General features: G+C 42.7%; 1 protein-coding gene across 4 annotated transcripts in view; it reads left to right on the plus strand.

Annotated features, from left to right (window-relative positions):
* The first annotated feature begins 368 nt into the window (after window positions 1–368).
* LOC127039344 (P2Y purinoceptor 8-like) overlaps window positions 369–26,164 on the plus strand; it is a 46,054-nt gene continuing 20,258 nt past the window's right edge. For 2 of the 4 annotated variants that reach the window (XM_050932880.1, XM_050932871.1), the window contains exons 1-3: window positions 369–701; window positions 2,627–2,765; window positions 6,262–6,344. The gene's annotated coding sequence lies outside the window, so the exon portion shown is untranslated. The remainder of the gene's footprint in view (window positions 702–2,626; window positions 2,766–6,261; window positions 6,345–26,164) is intronic. The other 2 variants (XM_050932901.1, XM_050932891.1) reach the window with 2 other exon arrangements.

Consider the following 26,164-nt stretch of genomic DNA (forward strand, 5'->3'; position numbering starts at 1 on the left):
GAAGAGATGGACTAACTAGAAATTGAACAAAACAGTACTGGAAATAGTGACCACCTGGAAATATCCCTATGATAGCAGTTTGCTTCTAGACCAAGGCCCTGATTTTTAAAGGTATTTGGGCATTCCTGTGCTCAGCAATTGTAACATAACTGATTTAGGAGCCTAAATCTCATTTTCAAAAGGAATTTAGACACTTAGGATGGAATTTTGGCTCCTAAGTGTCCAAGTCTCTTTTGAAAATGAGATGTAGGGTTCTAAGTCCCTTAGGTGCTTCTGAAAATTTTACTCTACTATTTTCTCTCTATGGTTGTGCACTTGCTACTCTAGGGCAGACAACATCTTTGAAGCTCCATTTCCTTTTACTACGTGGAAATATTTTAAGGCTCACCATTTCACTTGCAAACTTCACATTCTCATTGTGAAACAAGTCAGCTGGAGAGCACAGACATCAGACAGATTTACTGGGAGATGAAGAAAGATTTTCTGAACTTAAAAAAACAAACCAAAAAAAAAACAAACAAAAAAAAACCTGAGGGGCGTATCAAAACAGTTAACTTACAGAGTGAGGAAATTAACCGTTGCAGAAATATATGGTCATTTCCTGAGCCTGATGATCTGAGGAGTAACCAGCATAAGACGTTTTCTAACAGCCAATCTGTCATTTATGGGCTTTTCATGCTACACCGTACGCACTGGAGCAGGTAAGGACAACTTTTCACTTCTTTTTCATTCTCTTTTTTTAGAGTAGCTTTTCAGTAGGTGAAATACAGATTGGCTCATTTCCCTCCTATCCCCATATTCTTTACTCATGGAAAAAGCCCAAAATGGTCACTGAAAAGCAAAGAGCTGAATATGTTTGCATCACTGATGACTGGGCAATTTAGAAATAAAATGATTATTTTATGAGTTAAAGTGACTGCATATTATAAAAAGGTAACTTCGCAATCAGTCAGAATTACAGCAGGTACCGTAGTAGGACAAACAGCTAAAATGTTCAAATAATAATAGAATAAAGGGGCAACAGGTGTAAATTTTGCTTTTGGTAAAAAGAACAGTAGAAGATATAATGTACTCCAAGTGACATCATAAAAGTGGAGAATCAGTTTCTAGTCTTTGATAGAAACCCAAATGAATAAACTTTGTACCCAATTTCTTTGTAAATCTGGACTAGATATGTATCTTTAACCTTTGCAGCGGTGCGATTTAAAGTCATTCTGACATTGCACCGGCAAAACATGTGCAGTGAAGTTTACAGCATGCGCACATGCACACAATAAGAATCATAAATATGCAGTCACACCATAAGAATATATAATTTTACACTGGCTTTTGGTGACTGCCTCGCAGCATAAAAGCAGAACTCTGCAGACTAACACCAGATGGAAGTCTTCCTGTAGCACAGTGCACTTTTGCATGTTGTATTTGTTGTCTTTTGCAATATACTATTTCTATATGAAAGATTTTCCATATTTCAAAAAAGTCATTTGTAGGGCAGTTATAATAATAGCATGATGCCACCAGCCCATCACTACTCAATGATCCCTGGAAATGTTCAGCTATTGTAGGCCAGTGTTTTAAAAGGACCTTCTCTGCCCACAATCAGTTGTAGCATTACACACTGGCTACCTGACTGTGCCTGCGTTTTCGAATGAGCAACTTCTGGATTTTATTAATGGAAAAAATACCTACATAGATTCTAGATAAGAGTTTCAAAAGCCCCCCATGGGAATTAGGAACATAAGTCCCATCAACATCTAATAGGGTTCCTTAGACATTTCTGTCTTAGGTACTTATACAACCCCCATTATTGTAGAATCTGAGCTCCTCACAATCTTTAATGTATTAACCTCACAGCATCCCAGTGAGGAAGGGAAGTGCTATTATCCCTATCATTCAGACAGGAAAGAGAGCTCAGAGGGTATGTCTACGCCAGTGGTCCCCAAACTTTTTACCTCACCTCTCTCTTTACCTCTGAAGCCAGGGCTGGGAACAGGGCTGCGGCTCCAGGAGGCAGACATGAGTAAGGGGGGACAAGGCTGGGGCCACAGCTGGAGGCAGGACCAGGACCAGGAATGGAGCCTCAACTGGAGGCCAAGGCCAGCAGCTCAGGCCCCAGACATGGGAGCAGCAGTCAAGACCGAGGGCAGAGCCTCGGGCACGGGACTAGTAGTGGGGCCCAGACACGGGGCCGGCAGCTGGTGTCCTGGAGCGTGGCCATGGGCATGGGGCCAGCAGCCAGGGCCAGCAGCTAAGGCCTGGGCCAGGAATGGAGCTGGGTGGTGCTCCCTCCCCACCACTCCAGTCCGCTCCCAAGTTTCTCTGTGGATCCCTAAGGGGGCATGCCTCACAGTTTGGGGACCTCTGGTCTATACTACAGCTAAGAGCAAACCTCCCAGCCCGGATAATGTGTTAGCTTGGCTCACATTAGTGCTCTAAAATAGCTGGGTGGACATTGCAGTACCAGTGGAGGCTCAGGTTAGCCATCCAAGCTCAAGGTCAATCTGACCCCTGGGTCTGAGCTCAAGTAGCTAGCTTAAGCCTCTGCCATTGCCACAACATCCACACTGCTATTTTTGGCATGCAAGAGTGAGCCCTCGCCCACCACAAATCTGTCTACCTGGTCTAGGAGGCTCACTTCCAGCTGCAGTGTCAACATACCGAGAGAGGGAGAGTGACTTAAGAAGTTGGTGGGGAGCCTGGAACTGAATCAACGTCTCCAGCTAGCACCCTGCACCTTTCTGCAGCCTTTTTCAGGATACTTCCAGGTATTTGTAACACTTTTACCCAATATCATCTACACTTGCAATTAACTATGCAGGCAATTTTGCTCTCTGCAAAGCTTGTAAGTGCAAAAATGAGAGGCCAAGTTGAGAGTCTTTAAAAATTTTGCCCAGTATATTCTTGGTCAGAATAAGTATTCTTGTTTGGTGCAGGAATATGAGGTTGGAAGCAGAAGCGTGCACACAAAATTTAAATTCCATTCCTTTGGGGGGGCATGTTCTGTGCCCCCACTGTGGCCCTGGGCCACAGGAGCTCGCTCTCCTTGCTGCGGTCCCAGGACTGGAGAAGCTCACTCTCAACACTGGGGCCTCAGGGCCACGGGATCTTGCTCTCCCTGCCAGGGCCACGAGGCTGCTGTCAATTATTGGGCCAGTTGGTTTTCTTTCTGGGTCATGTATTACATGAAGGAAGCCTGGTAGTAGCTTCATAGTTAGGACTGTGTTCTAAAAATGGACGTAAAATGAGCAATACACTCCAGTTTTTTGCTAAAAGAAATTTCTCACAGGGTTAGATTTGATGCCCTTTGAATTGTCTGTGTAGTTTTTGTTGGGTTTCTTATACATTTTTAATGGGAAGCCTTTGAGGGCTCTGGCTGAAAAACCTACTTTTTATTGTTGATGAATATTTCTTTTTAAAAAAGCCATCATCTACTTCCACAAAACTTCATAATGAGGTGGATCCTGAGCAGGTCTGGTACAATAGCTAATTTTTAAAAAAATGTTGGGTCAACCATTATTTATGTTATACCTGAAAGTTTATGCCCTACGCACATTGCTGATGGATGGGAGTAGAGTGCCTGGAAGCTTAGTGTATGGGGGCTAGGCACACAAACCCTTTTTGCATAAAAGGCTACATTTTTCTATTGTATTTTATCTTGTAACTGCTATGGGTACATAATCAGCTGCTGATGGACTCTCGATACTTCTACCACCACAGGACCCCTTGCAGAACCTCCAATTAAGTATTGAAATAATTAGAAAATTAATACACAAAAAATCTTCAGTGTGAAGCATTTAGAATCGCTACATGCACAAACCCACAAAAAAGCAGGTGAGTGAAACGTGAAGCTATCTAATAATACATACTATGTAGGCCACTGTCACAGATCCGATACGGCACCCCCTCCAGGCCACCCAGCAGACTGCTGTAAAGGACTCAGCTCCTAGGTCCCCAGGGTGTATTAAGCCTCTGGAGCCTGAATGAAGCCCAGACACTGCCCCAATCTTTGGGTCCCTAGGCACACCCTCAGAGTGCAACCCAGCGTCCAACACTCGCTTCTGAGAACCCATTGTCCAGCTGACTAGCTCCTGGGCTCATTGCTGACCCTTCAGACTCCCCGCTACCTAAAAATATCCTCTCCCAGAACTCCTCTCCAAGATGTGAATCTTCTCATTTACAGTTCCCTCTTTCCGGAGGCAGTTGTGAGGAATATAACACACAGACATTTTGCTCAGCATTTAACTCGTTCTTGCTTTTTTATTTAACAAAGCACAAGAGAGTACAGATCATTTAAAAAACAACGAACACCCTACCTGCAATGCCCCTCATTAGTTCACCATTTCCTTGGGAGTCCTTGGGGGACCATCTGGGCTCAGGAAGTCAGGCAAGCAGCATTTTCCCTGCCTCATAAAACTATATCAGCTCCCATCACCTTGAGCCACTGAAAGTGGCCAAAGATCCCAAATACATCCACTGACTGAAAAACAGTTTTCCTAGGGAGGCACTATCCTATTCTCTAGAGTTACAACATTTCAAAGAGAAGCAAGTTAATTCAACTAACCTCTGTTGTATTATTCTTTTGCTATCAGTCTTTGGAATTTCTGTCCAATATGGAGTCAAAGAGACAACAGAGAAGGCAAAAGGTTGCACTGTAGCCTATAGAGCTAGCCTGCTTGCTTGCATATATATCTTTTCTTATGAGTTGATCATTTGCCACATTATAGGTTTGCTATTGGTTTAACTGTAATGCAAGGAACCTAAAGGCAACGTCCTGTATGTTAATCTAAAGCAAGTTAACATACATATGATCAAGATCTTTATGTTAGATAGGTGGTGACGAGCTAAAACATATAGTATATATGTGTGTGACCTTTCACATAGATAAGTGGGCAAGTTAAAGCAAATTGGTGGTTAAGGCCACCCAAGTTCATGGACTTTTTCAGAGTTAACAGGTACATCACAAAGAACACGGAAGTAACCAAAATAACCGGTTAGGACAGAAACAACAGAGGTGAGGATGAGCTAGTGGGCTCTAATAGTTATAAGTATGGCTTAATACGCATGAACATGCCAGCCCATAGAGTAAGTGTACCCTAACATTTTTGTGAGTGAGGAAGTTAAGTTTGGACATGGAAGTGAGCACTTAGGATCAGGCTCCATAATAGGGGCAACCCACCATGTTGGGAAAGTTCAGCTTGTTTATTGTCAATTCATCATTGTTAGTTCTTAATAGTTAGTTTTAAGTAAAAGCTGCATTAGCTTCTGAGGTCTTTCTATAGCTTTTAGCTCCAGCTTCTTCTAAGTTCTTCACCTCTCATTCAAAACTTGAGGAACCTGGACCATTGAACTCTCTTAGCCTGCCAGGGGCAAGGCTGGTCCTTTGTCTCTTATCACCAGATTTTCAAGGAAGGGTGTGAGTATAGGAATCAAGAAATCTTTATAGTACATAATACCACCTGTACTGCTAGAACAATATTACTGCTTTTGTAATTGGTTGATTATTTGATTGCTATTGCATTACTGTTCCATAACTCAGGAAAAGGCTTAAAGGTACCTTTTGTTCTCAGTGTGAGTTTCTTAGTCAGACATCCTGATGGTCCCCTGTGTAGCCTGACTCTGGGACAAGAACCTTATTATCTTCTGATCAGATTAATTGGTGAGCCTATAACCCATATTATCTAAACAATATTATTAATCTCCCATCAAATCAGGCAACAGTTGCAGTCTGTAGTTTGGTAACGATACATAGAGAGTTCATAATCTCACACAGAATTCATATCTTGTACAGACAGATTCCCAAAATGTCACATCCTCTACACAGAAACACACACTTTACCCTTGCCACAAGTACTGTGCACCGCAGACCACATACCACAACCTTCCATCTGCCCACCTTGGGATGCCAGCCTTCCATCACTCTCCTCAGCTCCCCTCCTGCACACACACAACCCTTGACTAAACACTTTGAACATAAACAACTACTGCAATGAAAACCCACAACTAGTAGCATTGGGGGAAATAATCTGGAAAAACGGTAGGTTCAAAAGAACAAGAGGGGGTAGCGCTTCTAAAAATCGGGCTCAGTTGTGGGTGCTGAATATGCACTTTTGGAAATCTGGCGTATAAATGCTTTTGAGCTAGCTAGCCCATTTGAAAACTGATCGTGTTATCTGTGCTTGTGTGAACTGAGAAATATCTTGAGATTTGATCATTTTGAAATATAATATTCTTAAAGTTATTGTTTTGGGGCTCTTTTTGCAGCTCAGACGTGTACAGAAAATAAAATCTGTTACAGTGTGGAAGCACCAGCACCGATCAGATGAAAATCCCCTAGGGAACTGCCTGTAAGTCTGACCAACATTTTGTACTCATACAAAATGAGTTGTGTTTTAAGATGAAAAGTGTTGTGTTTTGTAGCAGTCTGTTATCACCTAGACTGGGCAGATCCAGTGACAGATGGAGTGAGATAAAGTTCAAGAGAACTTGATATATATTGGGATAAAATTAAGAAAGGACTCATTTAGGTTGAATGTTAGAAATAATTTCTAAATAATTAGTTCAATAAGACAGAGGAATAATCACCCAGGCACAAAGGAGGAAGCGCCATTGTTTGACAGTAAACATTTAACGCTCATCTGGACACAATCCTGTTGTCCCCGAGTCTACAATGATGAAAAATGTTCTCAAATGAACCAGCACCAATCCTCGCCAAGGGGTGTGGAAAAATCTGCCAATTCTCATAAGTATAGGCTGCAATAGTAGTGGCACCTATAGTTAAGGTTGCCTATCATGTCCCATTGTAAGATGCAGTATTCAGTTGCTTATAACTTTGCCAAATGCCAGCCATTCCGGCTGAAATCTTCCGTGCCAGGTGTCTGCCTCTTGGGGAATATATTTTCAAAAATTTCAGTAGAAATGTTTCAGCCATATCTCAGAACGAAGTTAGGGAAAATTGCATAGTTTAACATATTAGAAAATGTTTACAGTTGTTTTGCTGAGAGACTCTAGCACCTCTAAGCTTTGGAGCAGGGGCTTGAAATTTGTCAAGAAGGACATGCCTTTTTGCCAGTCCCACGAAAATCTGCCTGAATCTGGCCAACGTATGCTCTTCCAAAAAGCACATTTCACACAAGCCCATTAGAAGTTTGGCAGCTAAATTCTCCAGAGTCTGTCTTCACTGAGCACGCTCCGTTCCAGGCTTCAGGGGACTCTGTGACATTAGGCACAGACACATTTCAGGAGGGCACTAGGAAATCTGAGATATGGTTAGTTGGACTCAGATCTCTGCAGTGTAGATGCTGAAGCCCCAGGTTGTGGTTCAGCTTCAAAAATTCTCAGCCTATGGTAACCAATCAGTGTAGATGCTCAAGCCCTCTGTCCTCTAACCCAGGGTCCACCAACTTGAATTCCACTAATCCTGGGCTTACACTGCAGAGTAGACATACCTGGACAGCTGGAAGATTCTCTCTCCTGTGCTCTCAGGGTATGTCTACATTGCAATAAAACACCCGCAGCTGGCCTGTGTCGGCTGACTCGGGTTCACGGGGCTCAGACTGCGGAGCTATAAAAATTGCAGTGTAGATATTTAGGCTCATGCCCAGGGTCTAGGCAGCCATTCTGTGACAAATTCCAGGGTTTGTTTTTCCCATTCCACTATGGAATGATATTTTTTTTCCAAATCTTGGATTTTTTTTTAATGGCATGAAAAAATCTTGTTCCTTCTCAGTGCTAATTAAAAGAAATACTGAATATGGATAGAATTCATGTTTCAAGCGACCCTCATAAAGTGTCCCGATGCACAGCCCAGTCCTAATTTATTACCTGACCCCATCAAGAAATATGCACTGAATGAGATAGCAGTCATGTGGAAAAAATAGTATGTGATCATAATTAGGCTCCCTTGTGTATATGCATTAGAGGTTTCATGGGCAACCCTAAACCTGGCAGTTCCTAACTTCTGAGCACTTGACTTTGCAAACTTAATTTTCATTAAATATAGGTTTTTATATGTAATAGTTATAGAAGACAAGTGGACAGGCAACACAGACCCCAACCCTCACATGCCAATCTAGGCGCCAAGTGGAAAGTCAAGAGCCCTGGCCCATGTCCACAATTCCCCACCACAATGATACATTACAGAGGCACAGGGATCTGCTTACAAAAGTGCACCAAGGGCAATAATGGGGAGTGACAGCAGACAACTGCAAAGAAAACTACGGTTTTCAAGGTTGATTGTAAAGTACTCAGGGAGTCGTAGCACGGCTCACATTGCAAGACACAGATAATACTATGGACAAGGAATGGTAAAGGAATGGTTAGTGGTGGGTGAATGAAACTGTCCGAGGTTCCAAAAGTCATTGAGAACATTTCAGACAGTCTGCATGGTCAGTAATGTTACAATACTTAAATCTGTCACTCTAGGTTCGTTAGAGCCCACCAATGATATCTCAGTGTGGCATTTTGCCAACACAGAAGGAAAGGAAATAAAGAATCTACATTTTTAGACACAGCCTCCCTATAGGTCACTTCAATGTTGATGACCACAAATGAGTAGTTGGTAACAATCTTTCAGCTCCTCAAAATCCGTTTTGCAGATCAATCACCGTTTGAGTGAGCAAAAGCTGATGGGTGCTAAATTCCCATTGACTTCAATGGGCATAAGATCAGGGCCATAAAGTAAACTAAACTGCTTTATATATACGTTAGACAAAAACCCTTGATAAGCCAAAATCATTAACTGAATACATGTCTAGGCTTAAGCAATGACAACTAAATACATTTTCAAACAAAATAGCTGAAAGCCAGTTCTTCCTTTAATTCCATTTAAAGACCTGACTTCTGGGTCATGTGTTTTAACTCCAGGAGCTAATGGAATCACCTAACACCTCTAGCAGGACAAACTAGCAATAACCTGCTCTGCACTGGGCATTAGTGATCTCATCAGCTTCTGCACTAGAAGCATGGAACCCTGAACTCAGGTTTGGCAAGTAAAAAAGCCGGACAAATTCCCACTTGAAATGAGTCACGTTTCAGGGTGCAGGGTGCATCCTCTGAGAGATTCGGGGTCTCAAACTGTGAATGTTTTAAAAATCATTTTCACTTCATTAAATTAAATCAAATGTATCCTGTGGAAACTAAACTATTTTCTAGAGAACAAGTACCCAGTGCAATTTCACATGCTGTATTGGCCCAATATCTGCTTGTTCTATTCACATGATTATTCCTTTCAATGTCAGTGGGATTGTTTGAGTAAAGGTGGGAGCCATAAAGGTAGTTAGGAGCCTAAGTCCTGTTTTTAGACACCACTGTGATCTATAACCTCCCATTTGGCTGCCGCCTAACCCTACAGGTGCCTAAACCCACTGAGCACTTAAGTTTTTGCAGTAAAAGTTCCCTAGGCACCTATGTTTCTGCCTCTGGGCATGTGCTCTGCTGATTCACTCAGAGAGTCCAGGCATCTATTCCCACCTAAGCCCTGGAATAAACTAGAAACCTGGGGGAAGCTAGGTGTTCCTCTGCCTAAGATGTATGTGGAGCCTGATCTTGTAGGCTTGCTCAGAAGCCACTTAACTCCACCTTAAAATCTTTAGCCCAGTGGTTAGGATGCTCACTGGGATCTGAGAGATTCCCAGTTAAGTGCCCCCTGAAGCTGATGAAGAGAAAGGATTTGAACAGTGAGCTGCTACCTCTCAGTGAGTACCCTAACTACTGGGATACAGAGTTGTTCTAATTCTTTCTCTGGCCCAATGAATATTTATCTATTAAAGAGTAACAACTTCAATAGGCAAGGCTGAGGGAGACCCACATCAGAAGATTCCATAGTCTACACTCAGAAGTGCTCTCAATGTGGTACCTGCCTGCCATTGCCAACCACTATATATATGGATTGGACTATCAGCAAGGCTAGCCACCCTGTAGAGCCTTCCTCCCCCTACAGCCAAATTGGTTTACTACCAATATTTTGTCAGCTTCAACTTTGCCTTGTAAATCTGAAAGAGGTGGTAAATAAATGTGACGTTTTCTCATGTTGAACGGACCAGAAACATACAAGCTGGATGAGTGCTAGAAATAGAAGTCACAGGTCTACAGAATGTATTTTTGCAGCCAGCTCTGAGCCTCATTGTACAATGTGGTGCACCCTCACTTCCTCTTAACTTCACTGGGAGCTAGGCATGCTCACCGGTGGGTATTCACAAAATGGAGCTGCTATGCGCAAGGAATGCAGTTGGTCAAGCTGCATTTGACTCTTCATTTGCAGATGGATTTTATAGTGGCATCTATAGTGGTCATTAATTCTGACCACATTTTACAGCCCTTTGTACCGAGGCTGCAAAGACGTCCAGCCCCACATTTCTACAATTCTGTGACCTGATGAACTTGTTGCCTGCCACAAACTGGCTTTCAGTAAAATGCCTAGAGGAAAAATAAAAGCAGCTTTGTGGGGTGGTTGGGTAATTGCCCTTTGTTGGTATCATTTTTATTTAAAAAATGACAGTGAAAATATCCAAATTATCCTGGTGATAAACTGACAACTTTAGCTCTTTGTGACATCAGCTAGGGCCCAATACTGCAAACCTGTAGCTCTGGGGAAGGACAAGTGTTATCCTGTGGAGATTCCCCTACAGGTCATAGGGCCCACCCCCAAACCTCCAAATAATACCTCAAAATAATTCTAAATGGCCAACGTTGTTATAATGAGCAATGAGCCTTTCCCCTCTAAGTCCAGTCCAGGTTGTCAGAGAACAAATGTTATCACTTAACAGTGTTTGATGACTTATGTGAAGCATCAGAAAAACTAGCATCTCAATTAGCATTTTTAGTGTCAGCCCTAGTAGTGAGGGTAAGTGTACAATCACTGTCCTTTACTGCTGGTCTTTGCCTTTTAGGTGCCCTGTGAACTCTTTAGCGTATGGCTACAGAACAATTAGACACCTATGGCTGGTCTGTGCCAGCTGACTCAGACTCCCAGGGCTCAGGCTGTGGGGTTGTTTCACTGCAGTGTAGGGCTGCAGCCTGAGCTTTGTGACCCTCCCACCTCACAGGGTCCTAGAGCCTCAGCCCAAGCCTGGAACATTACACTGCAGTGAAACAGCGCCTTAGCCTGAGCCCCATGAGCCTGAGCCAGCTGGCACAGACCAGCCACAGGTGTCTAATTGTTGTGTAGACACCTTTAGACATTGCTGTGGAGACATGCACTTAGCACGAAGAAGGCCCCATCTGGTGGGCCTCTAGGACCATTGCAATATAAATGTTAAATCACAATCATAAAGCATAACCATCAGACTGATAAAATATAACAACTGATTTCAGATACAATAGAGAAAACCTGCAGGGAAATAAAAATCATATAACTACCCAACTAGCTTGGCTAACTAGTTGTGTAATAACAGAAATCTTGATTATAGAAAAGAAATAATGGGTAAGAAATTAGAATCTTGCATTTAAGGGCACAACCCTTTTCCATCAAAGTCAGCGGCAAAGCTCTCGCTGAGTCCACTGGGAAAATAATTCAGCACTTATCTCTCTCTCTTTCTCTCTGTACCATCACCATGTCACCTAGGGTCCGTATACTATGCAATCAGAGATGTGATTGCAGCTTGGGTAGCTATATATCTGCTAGCTTTAATGTTGCTAGCATGGCTAAAAATAGCAGTGCAGGTGCAGCAGAACAGACTTCAGAGCGAGCTGTGGAAGCCCACCTGGAACACTGAGTAGGGACATGCATTGCCAGCCCGCATTGGATTCCACCCTGCGGTGTCTTCACTGCAGTTTTTAGTGAATTAGCTACATTAAAGCTAGAGCAGGAATTCCTCCCAAGCAGCAGTCACCCCTCAGTGCGAAGTGTAAATGTACTCTTGGTGTTGTGCTACTGTTTGACGTCCTCCTCAGTGACTGCATTTCCTCTCATTATAGCTAAACCACTTACCATTAACTCTCCTTTTGAAGTGGTAGGAATGCAAAGCTAGAATGTAGCACAAGAGTCATAGTGACTTCTGATTAAAAGAGATGTTCCCCTGATAATGCAAGTAAAAATATTAATTGCAGTAGCGCCCAGAAGCCTTAACCGGGTCCAGGCTCCATTGTGCTAGGTGCTGCACAAATACATGACAGTCCCTGTCTCAAAGAGTTTACAGCCTAAGTATTTTTCTTTTACCTTGTCTTTATCAAACACAAACAGTGAGGATGAACTTCAGTCACTGTCTGTTCCCTTTTATACCATGATCTTGCAAAAACTTACACATGTGCTTACAGTTATGAACCTAAATAACTCAATGGGATTAAACATGTGCATAAGTTAAGTAGGTGCCTAAGTGTTTGCATGATTGGGGCCTTCCTTCTATTACCCATCAGTCCTGTTTTTTTCTGTTGTCCTTAGAGCCTTGTCTAACTGAGGCAAATTTCCTATAGCTTTCCCATTGCTGCTAACACTGGTACCGCTGCATTGCAATTAGCAATTTTGGAAGTTCTGTGAACAGACAAGGTAAAAATGAACAAGGTGTGGATTAGATTTGCTCTGAAAAAGTCCAATACACTTAACATAGTGTTAAAAGCAGGTTGTCTAGATTAGGGCTCCCGACATTACTAACACTGTGGCTGCCAAGCCACTCTCAACACCAGTAAGCATTTGCTAGACAATCTCTCTAGCAGAGACAAGGCCATGTATTGCATAGTTTTGCTAAAGAGAAAATATGACCTCTTCATAATAGCAACAAGCAAAGACACCTTTAAAAGCGCTTCATATTTTGTCTCTTTGACAATGCTCATCTGTCTTAGATGGCTAGTGCTTAGGTCAGTTATATAGCATCTTAACAATCCTACCTGGTTCATTATTATATCTAATAGCAAAATGCATAAATGCAAATCCAAATGAGAATAATTTCCATACCAGTACTGAAAGACCATACAAACTGAACCATCCATTTGCTGCTAGAAATGGTCCCTTCAGTTAAGGGCTGAGGGATGGGTGGGAAGCTGGCACCTGTTCTTTGAATAAACAGGAGGTCTTCAGGTTCCAAAGTGGCCATCACAACTTTTACTAACATGACAAAATGAACTTACTTTTTTTGTGTACTTTCCCCTGTTGTTTGTGCACTTTGTTTTAAACGGGACTGACCCCCTCCTCTGCCTTACAGATTGTTTCAACCACTACTTCCTGCTTTCTCCTCCCTTCTGTTTAACTTTTTGTTTGTTGTTTCTCAGGCTCCATAATTAAGCCGTTTAGTCTCACTTTTCTTCCCTGGCTTTGGTCTATGAACAAATCATTTGTATTTCTCCACCATTAATGGGTATGTGTGGGGACTGTGCTACTTTTTTCAGCTGGTTTCATAGTTGACAGGAAGAAGGAGTGTGAAGACTTAATAAAATGGTTTGGTGGGGAAGGTGGTTTTCTCTAGCTCTTATCCAGAATTCACCTTGCATTCTCTTTCAGGAGGTGATCTTTTCCTGATCGTTCATTTTCTAATGCTATCATAGGATGCATTACAGACTTATCCCCAAATACCTTCAACAGTGACTTGATTCTCCACTATCTTCCTTACACCTTGTGTCGCCACATACTGGTGTTTGCTCTTCCTGTGCATTTGTAGTGTGGGTAATGACAGGAAGTTGCCAGAGACAGCTGAGGTCTTGTGTTGGGGCTGGTGTGTGCGCACAGCTACAGCTCTGTGTGCCTTCCACACATCTAATTCTCTTTAGCAGCTGACGCTGGAGGCTCATAGTTTCTCACTGATCTACCATACAGTATGATTCTACGGGTCTGATTTTCATTTGTTCATCTGGCAGCATAAATAGGCCCTGAAGGGGTAGAAATAGCCCCCCTGGAATACTCCCTATACAGATAATCTCCTTAGCTGGTGTAAGCACTTGATACTGGCCCTGCCCCCAGTATGTCAGGGTAGGGAGGGGGCAACCAATGCTTAATTTGTAAAGAAAGAGGTGCTGGGGCTCAAGCAATTTTTTTTACATTCATAGCTGATGTGGCGAGCCCAGAGGTGCTGGGGCTATGAACTGCCAAGCCTAGTGGTGCCGGGGCACAGTCCTGACAAGCCCTGGTACAAATTAAGTACTGGGGCAAGCCAGGGATGGAGCAGGGACATAACTGCAACACATTGTACTACAGTTATTCTTTGCTTCCCATCAGACTGCTCTAAATTTCATGGAAGGCTGAGCAAGCCCCTGCAGGCCTAAAAACATGAGTGCAAATGAGCTTCTCCACCTGCCTCTTTCCAAAACATACGGGCAGGAAAACCGAGATCTCTGATTTTAAGTAAAGAGCATCATCCAGCTGTTCTGTGACTTCTCCTGCCATTATGGGCAAAACTCTGCCCAGTCTTGCAGAAGTGCAATTGAGAGAGAGCAGAATCAGGCAGTGTTCCTCCCCAACCCATCCTCTCCGTGTACCTGTTGGGCCGGTTATACACCTGTGAGCGCTTGGCAGCAGATGCAGCCAAAATGTTTGAGGCAGCATTGCCTGGAAGGATTGGTCAGCTGGCTTGGGGTGATCTTTACCTGTCAGAGAACTTTAATTTAAAAGGAGAAGAGACTGAGACAAAGCAGTGGCAGAAAAAAACCCAGTCAATTTAACAGATTATTGATAAACAACACATGAAGGGGACAGTGTGTGAAACAGGAGACAGCTCACTAAGTATCACTCTGACAGTGCATGCTGCAAAGAAAGTAGAAAAAGTTCTTTCAGCACAAAGGATGGGAGTCTTAAAGGTGCAGAACTCTTGCAAAGACAAGCTCTTTGGCCCATGTTGTGTCTCCAAGATCCATGTGCTGAGAGGGGCCTTTATGTGTAGATCTGCCTTCCCACAAGTGGAAGGGTGAGGCATAGCTGCCTTCATGACCCTGGCCTCCCCTTCCTGGGACCCCTGAGGTTCTCACAGGAGTTGTGGGTGAGGCAAGCCATGGAGGAGGGCACACTATAGAGTTGCTCAGGGAAAGACAATACAGCACTTCTCAGCTCCACTGCTTTAAGAGGATACGGTAGCATCTCCTTCTGGGAAAGCTCTGATAGCACAGCTCCAAGGGACCCATGCTGCCAGGAAACAGAAGGAGATTCCTGGGCTCCAGAGCCAGTGCAGAGGCACCAGGCCTCCATCCAATGGCCTTGGCCTTTTGTGGACCCCCCAGGGTCCTTAGTACTTGGAGGGAAAACTGCCAGCTGCTTCCTTGGATGTTCCCTGATAGAAATGTTTGGAGTGGAACTCTATGAACTCCTGATGGAGTTTTCCCTCTCCTCAACCCTGTACATAAGGTTTTATCATGACTCAGTGACTTTAAGGCCAGAAGGAACCATCATGACCATCTAGTCTGACCTCCTGCACACCACAGGCCACAGAACCTCACCCACCCACTCCATAATCCTTGGCTGAGTTACTGAAATCCAGCAATCTTGAGAGATGGTAATCAGGCCCTTAACTATTATTTATTATTGCATGTTTGAGTAGGTGTAATAGCTGCTATCTCGGGTGACACCAAGAACTGAACTGGAGACCTCCAGAACTAAAAGTCTAAGCCTTGGTAGCTTGAGCTAAAGATTCAACAACTGTAGGTGGGAGCTGTAACAGACTCTTACACAGTGGGGAGAAAGATAACGCATATTGACCAGTGGGTTACATAAGTACGCTAAGATTTGGCTGTAAGTGGCATAGCAGGCATGGGTTTAGCATGTGCTTTCTATAGGAAGGTGCATTCTAACCAAATTAACAGTCTCTAAAAATGTTGGTGGCTTTCTGTGCTGCTTGTGTGATTGAGCTGCCCCTGCCCACAATCACTTTATACACCCAAGTTTCCAAAGAACCTTTTTCAAAAAACTAAAACCTGCTCTTGTCAGTTGAACTTGTGCGGTGTGAGGTTACATGGGTTCTTGAAATTGCTGAAAGAGTTGTGAATAATCTATTAAATCAAAAATCCCCACCCAGCATACAACGTGAACAGAAACTGGGCTGCAGTACATAGTGTAATAGTAGGCACTTGATGCCTACAGAAATGCAGCCAGAAAATCTCACTGTACCCTGTACCCACTGTCCAAAGACAGGATACTGAGCTAGCTGGACCTTTGGTCTGACCCAGTATGGCTATTCTTATGTTTACATGGAGAGTGATTTTCTAAAGTGACCAGTGATTTTGGGTACCTCTGTTTTTGGGTGCCCAACTTGAACTGCCTTAAAGAGTTCTAATTTTCAGAAAATACTGAGCACCCACCCCTGAGAAGCAGTCCCCTTACAGTCTCAAGTAGGGCATCCAGAAAATCACTAGTCATGTTGGAAAACCTTGACCTTAACTTTTGAATTATTTCCTTGGCCTTGTTTCATCATGATTGCCTCATGGAGTTACTCAATATACTTCTGTGGATCTGCAAAGGTTATGTTGCAGGACAGCGGCCTAGGCTCTGTCCTGCAAAACCATGACACATGCTTAGCTTTACAATGTTAGCAGTCCCACTGAAGACAACAGGACTATCCAAATGCTTAAAGTTATGCATATATGTTAGGGTTTGAAGCATGAGGGTTAGTTTCTACAAGGGGCTTCACAGGAGCACATTCACCTGATGTATTGGCCAACACTTTCCCAGCCCACTGCTGCTTATTTTGGGGGTTGTTCCTAGCACCTCTGGCAGAAGTTGGCATGAACAAGAGTGAATCCAGTCAATAATATTTACAAATTTTATGAGGTAGTTTTAAAACTCAGATACAACTTTGTCTCTCTAGCAGAGAAAAAATTAAATGACTAGAGGGTTGCCCAGAACTCATAAAAGAACAGAAGCAGCTTCTGAAGCAAAGGAGCTAATGCATTACAGCAAAAGACTTCATCTTATGACAAGCAATAAGTGCTCCTAGGCCAAATCAAATTAGTAATATAGGCTAGGTGTTGGCAATTTCCAAAGGCTTACTGTTTTTTTTATAATAATAATACTTAGCACTTCTACAGTGATGTACATGTCCAAAGCAATAGACAAACATGGACTAATTAATCCTCACATACCCCTGACAAGTAAATAAACATGTATGATCATCCCCCTGGTTTAGATGGGGAAACTAAATCAGAGAGGAGAAGTGACTTGCCCAAAGTCACTCTGTAAGACAGTGATGGAGCCACCACTGAAAGTCAGGATTATCTGAGTGCCAAAGTCATTCACTCTTCTCCAGTGTCAGGGCACCAGCTGCAGCAGGGTCAGTCTCCTAGAAACATACTGGACACAGCTGATCCTGGAAGGGGCTGCCTAATTGATTGCATTTCCTGATTGACCGAGGGATAGATTCAGCAGCGCCCAGAACTTGCTGGCTACTCAATGTGTTCACCATCATTGATTCCCCTAATCTCACTTCCTGACTGCATTTCTGGCTCACCCATAGACTCTGGCATTTGGCTTCTGATCCCTGACTCTGGCCCTTGGCCTTTCTCTTGACTGTGCCCCTGCATGTCCCATGGTCCTGACTCTTGAATCTAACTTGGCTGTGCTTTAACCTCCAGACATGGCCCACTCTTGTGGTTCTCACCTTCAGGCATCAGGGCCGGCCCACAACATTTTGATACCTGAGGCGGGGAGCTCAAATGATGCACCCATGCCCTCTCGCTTGGGCCAAAATTTTGAAAGGTCTCAATTCTGCCTTCTTCCTGTTCTACTCCTCTCATGGTACTGCTCTGCTATCTACTCCAAGAAAAGAGAACAACTTAAAATGCCTTGTTCACAAATTTTAAGTAACACTAAACTTTCAAATGCCTGAACAGCAAAAATAACTTTTCTTGTCTGCATAGTAAACACTGGCATTTTTATCTGTTTGAATAATCAAAGTGGTGCTTTCCGTGCCTTCTTGGTTGCAAAGATTTGAACTGCTTCCTGAAGGTTCACAGTCTGGGTCAGCTCATGCTCTATTGATTGCAAGGCTGACCAGCCTCTCCTGTGTCATTGTGGAGCGTAGATGTGTTTTTATTAACTTCAGCATGGAGAAGCTGTGTTCTCCACTAGCAACTGTTACAGGAAGTGTTAGAAGTATGCTTAGAGCAACAAAAGCATGTGGAAAGATGGTGGTCATCATATTTGCGCACATATATTCCAGAAAAGCCTTTGGAGTTGATCCTGCCAAAATGTATCTTGAAAGGGCTTTTAGTTCAGCACCTAAATCACTCGCATCAATATTGCATCATGTGTCAATGCTGTCTCTAGTGCCCTGCATTGCTGGTATAGGTCTTCTTCAGGTATAGTGAGGAGTTTTATAACAATAATAGGAGACATACCTATCTCCTAGAACTGGAAAGGACCTTGAAAGGTCATTGAGTCCAGCCCCCTGCCTTCACTAGCAGGATCAAGTACTGATTTTTTGCCCCAGATCCCTAAGTGGCCTCCTCAAGGATTGAGCTCACAACCCTGGGTTTAACAGGCCAATGCTCATATCACTGCACTATCCTTCCCCCATGTTTTGGAATATCATACAACATCCAAAATATACTGCTGTGTTCCCTGAGCCGCATGAAACCTTCTTCAGCTGACTGTATTGTACAATCTAGCACCTGGTTAAAGAATTCAACTTTGAATTGTTTTTTGGGGTCTCTTATGGGATTATCCCATGCCTCATCATCAAAATGTCTTCTTCGGTGACTCTTGTATTTTTGAATGGGTGGGAAAATAGCTTCAGTGTGAAGTTTCTCTGCCAATGTCTGTGCACTCTTCAGAACATTCTGAAAGCCCTCATCTGACCTGTAAGACTGTAGGTATGACTTTGCTTTGTCCAGTTGTTCCATTGCTCCAGATATATCAAAGTCAACACCTTGGCGTCTCTTGCTTACAACATTTATTTCAAACAGTATGTCATGCCACAACACTAAGCCATACAGAAATTTGAAGTTATGTTTGTTTCTGGTGATTCCATTTCCCCCTGCCACTGTTCTCCCACGAACAGTTCCTGTCATAGCATTATCCTCCATAATGGCAACTATGGCATCATCTATCTTCCCAGTTTGGTGTTTGATAGGCTTTATCGCCTCCACTCGACTTTCCCATCATGTGGCACTCAGTGGTTTCAGTGCCAGAGAGGATGTTCCCAGATGTTGCTTCAAAATTTCCCGCTGATGCAGAGAAAAATACATAGATGCTTTGAATTACATTAAAGAATTCAGCAGCCTCACTAGAAGCTGATGCTGCATCACTGACCATCAAGTTCAATGAATGAGTACTGCCTGGGACAAAAAAAGCTCGAGGGTTTAACTGTCGGATCCCTGTCTGCTCTTTCCTTTCATGTTGGCACCATTATCATAGCCCTGACCTCTCAGGTCAGCAATTGCAATTCCCATATCTTCCAGCTTTTTAAGAACCACATTTGTCATACCAGCTCCTGTAGTATCATCAATGTCAATAAATTCTAGAAAATGCTCTCTGACAATCACCATTGCAGGGACATTTTCACTAGGTTCTTTTGTTCCTTATGGATGATGTCAGGTGTGCAGTCCAGAATAACAGAGTAATATCTTGCTGAACTTCAGATCTGCCACAATCTTCTGTTTGACTTTTGTTGCCAGTAACTGTATGATCTCATTTTGAATTGTTTTTCCAAGGTAATGGTGTGTGTACATTTCTTAGGTGGTGACTCTTCTCAGATGCTCCTGGAGTATAGCATCAAACTCAGCCATCAGCTCCACAATTTTAAGGAAGTTTCCATTATTTGGCATATACAGCTGATCTGAAGTGCCATGCAGTGCTAGGTTTTGGGTAGCAAGCATTCTCACAACGGCAATGCCAGTAAGGAGACTCTGATGTAATCTTCTCTTGATGATGATCGTCTATGGTGGCCTTTAACCTTAGTCTCATCTCAAGCTCTTTCCACCTATGGAATGCTCTCTGGTGATTTGCTGCCTTCTCATGGCATGCCAGATTTATAGCCAGATTTTTCCAGGTCTTAGTTCCTGTAGAACCCAATGTGGCTGGAACATTACACTGGAAAAGTTTGCAACAAAAACAGTATGCAGCATTCTGGGGTTTTGAGTACAGAAGCCATGGCATCTCCACTTTATCACCATTGGGAATTTCACGCCAGTAATGTGTTGGATGGAAACTTCTATTTTCATTGTCTTTGGGGAACATGAAACTTTTCACTTGCTGTGGCCCACGCAGTAGAAGGAAGTCCCTCAGACTACTGCTCAAGTGAGTCCACAGTCCTTGATCATCTAGACTTAAGGAACTAACTGCAGCAACAGCTGTTTCTTGCACCTCCACCACACTCTTCTCTGATCTACACTTTTCTTCAGGAATGTGCATGGTTACATCCATTTGAGATGGAGATATGGATGCTGCAGCTGCCAGCTCACCTGCATGCTGACTAACCGGAAGATCAGGCAACTCCTCACCACTCACATGCTCACTGGGGCCAGAAGGCTCACTGTGAACATTTGTGTCTGCGTATCTCAGGACAGCTCCTTCTAGTTTAGCTAGAAAAGCTTCCTTTGCTTTCTTTCATTTTCTTCTTTCACTCATGACTGCTGTTCTGTACCAGCTATAGTGGCTCTCAACACTCAGTTGAAGGGGACAAATAAGCAGGCTGGTAGCAGGGCCTGAGTGAGGGAAGATATCAGCATCTTAAGGACTTAACTGGCTCCTACTACTTCAGTTGACTGCCTGTTCTCCTCAAGTGGGTTTAGGGAAACAGCAGGAAACACCATCTGAGAAGCTGCTGTTAATTAGTCCAGGATCCTGGAGGTGCTAGAGAGGTACATAAGAGGCTCCTCCTCCTTTCTCTCCCTGCAGCTCCTGCTGCTTTCTGTTATTCCCTCTCACCTTTTCTCCTGCCTGCCTGTTATGTCTCTTGTGTCCTCCTTCCTCCAGCACGGCACTCCACCATCTCTGTGCATCTAGAGCAGAGAGAATACATATGCACAAGCAGCAGACACAATTTTCCACACTCTGAGTCCTAGTGGCACCCCCACAGTCTGGCCCCTGAGGTGGCTGCCTCAGTTCACCTAATGGTAAGGCCAGCCCTGTTCAGGCATGACCACCTCATCCAGTTGTGTCCTTGTCATCCACATCATACTAGCTCTCAACTGATTCCTGGCTCTTTCAATTGACTGATACTGACTTGGGTGAGAGGTATTTCCACAGAAAGCTTTGGGAAGGCCTGTAATGATTTCACCTAATTCCCAACGATGCCTTTAGAACAAGTGATAATGAAGAGACACATCCAAGGTTTTAGGCTGGGCCCAGTGCATGCTGGGACAGCACTTGGGAAGTTTTGGTTAGTGCTTCATAGAAGCCCATGCACTGTAGGCATGTTCAACATGATGACTAATTGCTTTAATGCTTATTCATCATGCATGAATTATTCAGCCTCTACAGCACCTTCATACTCGTGCAAAGTTGTCTGCTAACATCACTGCTACTCTCATGGATATACATGGATAAAGGAGGGAAACATTGTGTGGGGTTTGGTTAGGTTTTGTGTATGTTTTTGTTTGTTTTGCCTTTGCCAGGGGATGGAACCCAGGTTGGAACTCTGCTGCTAAATGACTCTCCTCCAAACCACTATACTGAATTACATTTTATTGCTGAGGGTGCCAATTCAAAGAAATCTCTGATCATAAGTCGCTAACCAGTTTTTACCCTCCGCTTCCCACAAATGATGAAATTTAGTACAGCAAATCAGGATTTATACAGAAATGAAATAAAATCCTGTTCCCAATGGTGCTAACGCTAGATTATTGTTTTGCTTGTAATAAAATACTAACAGTGCAGGCAGCCAGTTTGCGCATGATATGACCTAAAAATAGAAGACTAGAATGAACACAGTTCAGAAAGTGGTTGGTTTGTCTTGTGATTCACATGGCCATTTAAAAATATTTCCTGTTGTGAAGGTATAAACTTTTTTTAAAAATACATTTTGGTTGTTGATTTTCTACGTTTCTTCTTTTTCCAGTTGTCCTTGGTAGAGGAGAATAATTTGCTACGGCAATATAGTGCAACTGGCAAATAAAATAAAGCATATTTTTGTGTGGTGTCATCATCCATATATTGATATGATAGAATGCTTCAAAATCTATTATAGTCTATACAGTGTAAAAGAAAACAATGCACGTATCATAGGTTATGGTGTAGCACAGAGGTAACATCTGTAGAGATGGTATGGGAGTGGTGGAAGAGTTGACGTGAGTAACCACATTCACATTTGTTTTTGATATTTTTCTAAAGAGTTTCGCAGAAGTGAAAGAGGAAGAAAGAGGGACTGGTCTGAGCAGAAAGTACTAGCGTAAAAATTCCTTATCATGCGAGGAGCAGCTTTTTATCATTGCACCTTATCTTTAGTATCTAAGATGTCTGAATGTTCTTTCTTTGCTCACCTGCAATACTGGCAAGGTAGTTCTAGAAAAGATTTCAACAAACAACATGTCCTTCCTAGATTTCTTCACAAAAATAGAATTAATAACCTGACTTTTTTTTTTAAAAAAAAGACTTTTTAAGCCTGAAACTCTGCTTTTCTACTGGGTAGGGGTGTGAGAGAGAGAGTGAAGATTATTCTAAATTTACTTTCCTGAAATTCACATTGATTGTTTATTTTCTTTGAGATTGATTTTCTTTTGAGATTTGGTTGAGATTATCAAAAGCAGTGACGGGGACTTAGCCATACATTTTCCATTAAACATAATTCCTTTTATCATTGTATCTGAATACTATTTTCTTTACTTTGGGGATGTAGGTACTATATAATTTCTAGCACTGGACAGCCCATCAGCCCATATCTTCATTATTTCAGCAGTCCCAAATAATGACACTTGGATAGCTATGGAGATTTCCAAATGCTGCTTCATTCCTTCTTCTCCAATAGCAAAATCCATATATGTGTGATCTCTCACATCTGTTTGCATCTGGTGGCATAGCTACTGGCGCCTCTTTTGGTATCCTTATTCCCTTTGAGCTTTGAGGTATGAGCTATTCTCTTTTTCAGTAGATTGCCACCAAAGAAGTTCTTTACCACACAGGATAGTAAATCTTGGGTCTTCTTACTCCCTTTAGTGCAGCATTCCTCCTGGTTGTCAGATTAAATAACAACAATCTCTCATGATTCACACACGCACACACTTTGGATAGCAGATATCCAGTATGCTTCTTTCTAGTAGTGAGTTATTTTACTAAAAAAAGGCTAGTATTAAGAGTTTAAAATGTTTAAAAATATGTTTTCGGAAGAATACTCATTTCCTTATGCTTCACCTACTGCATGATAAATCTATGAGCTAGCTCTGCTCCCATCAAAATTCTCATTGGCTACTAAGGAAGTAAGAGTGGGCCCTAAAATAGAAACGAGAATGAAACACCAGAAAAAAGAAACCCCCCAAAGAAAGAAGATAGAGACTCACTAAACAGTGGTGATCTTTCTGAATACATTCACAGCAGGTAGACACAAGAGTAGGATTTTCAGAAGTGCTAAGCAGTGGCCTAGCTCTGTTTCCATTGAAGTCAAGGATAGAATCTGGCTTTTGGAGGCTGGTTAGATGGATGCATCAGAGTTCTGGTTACAGGGCAACCATTGCCTTTGAAACAGGCCCCTGACAACAAAGAGACTTCCACAGCAAAGTCTCCTCTATGATCCAGTAATTATATAGGACAATGGGCAGGGAGAAAGGGGGGTGGGGAGATAACCCAAATCATTTATGTAGAGGAGGCCTCAGGAATAACTAAAATTCAACCTTTTGATATTCTCAGAGGTCTTTGGTGTCTCATTTTACATTGACTTTAACGTACTTTGCACAAGTTTCAGGGCAGCAGTGAATCATCCTATTAGAGTATTACTTAAAGGCTCCCTTTAACCTAGAACATAACAATCACTGTAACTCCTCTTTGGAGGGCAGGTGAGAGGACATTTTAAAACGAAACACAAAATCTCCAAATGATATCACAACCTGCACTGTCATCATAATGACCCTTGCAGTACTTTCTCAGGACCTGACTCAATATAAGATACATCTAATGCACTTTCCACCCCACAGAAGTCATTCTGAGATTTCTCTGGCCTTGTGTTGGCATCTGTAATTGGAAAATTGGACACATTTTTCTAGACTCATTTTGTTTTGTTAAGGTAATTGTCACTTTAAAATAAAAATAGCCATCTGATACATCAGAATTCAGCCTGAGAAAGGAGGGTCAGGACCACAGATTGTATCTGTGAGCAGCTGGAAACACTGCAGCAAACTAAAAATGTGGGTTTGCTCTTCATGACCTGATTGAGGCATGAGAATTCTTTTGTTCGATAGCCCATTAGCTGCAAAATATAAAGTAAGAAAACATAAGCTGCCTACTATTTTTTAAATAAAGAGATAAATTAATTACACTCTTCAAACCGTAACATCTAATATTTAAAACCCCTCTTTTTAACTTTCCCAGGATTGCAAACAAAGAAACAAACAAAAAGAAGAAGAAAGAAAGAAGCATTACTAATCACTTAGATGCTCAAGTCCTGTTTTTCAGGGCCACCTGGCGGGGGGCAAGTGGGGCAATTTGCCCAAAGCCCCACAAGGACCCCCATGAGAATATAGTATTCTATAGTATTGCAACTTTTTTTTTATGGTAGGGGCCCCTGAAATTGCTTTTCCCCAGGCCCCCTCAATCCTCTGGGCAGCCCTGCTGTTTTTAGGCACAATGTGACCCACAAAACTCCCACTCAGCTGCTGCCTGATCCTGTTGGCACCTAAACTCACTTGATACCTAAATTTTTGCCTATGAGAATGTAAAGTGCTGCCTAGCTCTAGGCATCTGGGTGCCTAACTCCTTCTTCAGCCTCAGAGGAGTCCATTACCAGGGGAAAGAAAGGTGTTCCTCCACCTAAATCATGTGGCACCTGATCCAGTAGGCACAGTCAAAGGTCACCTAACTCCACACAAAACAGCCAGGAAAGAGGAGGCTGTATTATAACTTTTAGCCCAGTGACCAAGACACTCACCCAGGATGTGGGAGACTCCCAGTTCAAGTCTCCCCTCTGCCTGATGAGGAGAAGGGATTTGAACAGTGATCTACCAACTCTTAGGTAAGCACCCTAACTGCTGGGGTATGGAATATTCTGATGCAGGGGGGGTGTCCCTCAATCACTCCTATTCAAGTTGTTCCACCTTAATTACACAACTGAATAATTAAATATTAATCGGGACAGATAAAAAGTTAGAATGACTCTATAGCCTACTGAGAGGGAACAGATTCCTGTTCACATCCCTTCTGTTCATCAGGTAGAGGTGGGGAGTTAAACTGTTCATCTCCTATATCTGAGCAGATTACCCTGACCACTGGGCTAAAGGTTATAAGGAAGCTCCTCTGCCCCCAAGCTGTTTTGTGTGGAGTTAGGCAGCCCCTGAGCACACCTACTGAACCAACCATGACTTAAGTGGTCAAACTCCTATTCTTCTCCAGTTTGTGAATCACAAGCAGATATAGGTGCCTACCTGCAGTCTGAACTTGCCTCTGAGAGGGAACAGGGCTTTGCACACATCCGTCTGGTCAGTGTCTCCATTGGCTAGCTTAGGCGACTTCCTGCCTGGCATGCAGGCTTTGTGGATCCCATTCTAAGGTTCCAGTGTCTCCCCGTTCATTGTTTAGGGAGCCTAGTGTGGCTAACTCAGGCACTGTGGATTGCAGTGTGTTCCTCTAGGCACCTAAAAAGCCTGTGATCATCTAAGCACCTAAAAGTTAGGTGCTTCCAGGCTTTATATAACACCTGACACCCAAGAAACTCAGGGCATATTACAGACATCAATATTAACTCCAGTAAAATTAATGACATAACATTGGGGTAATAGTGAAGTCAGTGAGAGCACAATCAGCCTCATTAATTCAACTAACAACAAAGCTCTCTTGTGCTCTGCCTATGACTACTAAATGTATATTATAGTTAAGAGAAATATGTAATTTTTCACTAAGAGAAGAAATGGGGAAATTTTAGAAGGGTGATAGAATCACTTGTTTATCTGTAGGGGATTTATATGCACAATTTATCTGAGCATGAAGGGGAATATTGAGGAACAGTTTGCACTTTAGTATTAGGAAACTTTATGTCCTTTAGTTAGCTTTCAATAGAAGGGAACTTTGGCCTGTATAACTCTGCATACTGTCTGAAACACATTTGCAAGGGAATGGAACAACTATTACTGAGTGGGTTGTTGTGCTTTCAGCACATTAGCACTGTTATTTTTACGA

This window comes from Gopherus flavomarginatus, chromosome 1, assembly GCF_025201925.1.
Source record: "Gopherus flavomarginatus isolate rGopFla2 chromosome 1, rGopFla2.mat.asm, whole genome shotgun sequence".
Classification (NCBI taxonomy): Eukaryota; Metazoa; Chordata; order Testudines; family Testudinidae; genus Gopherus; species Gopherus flavomarginatus.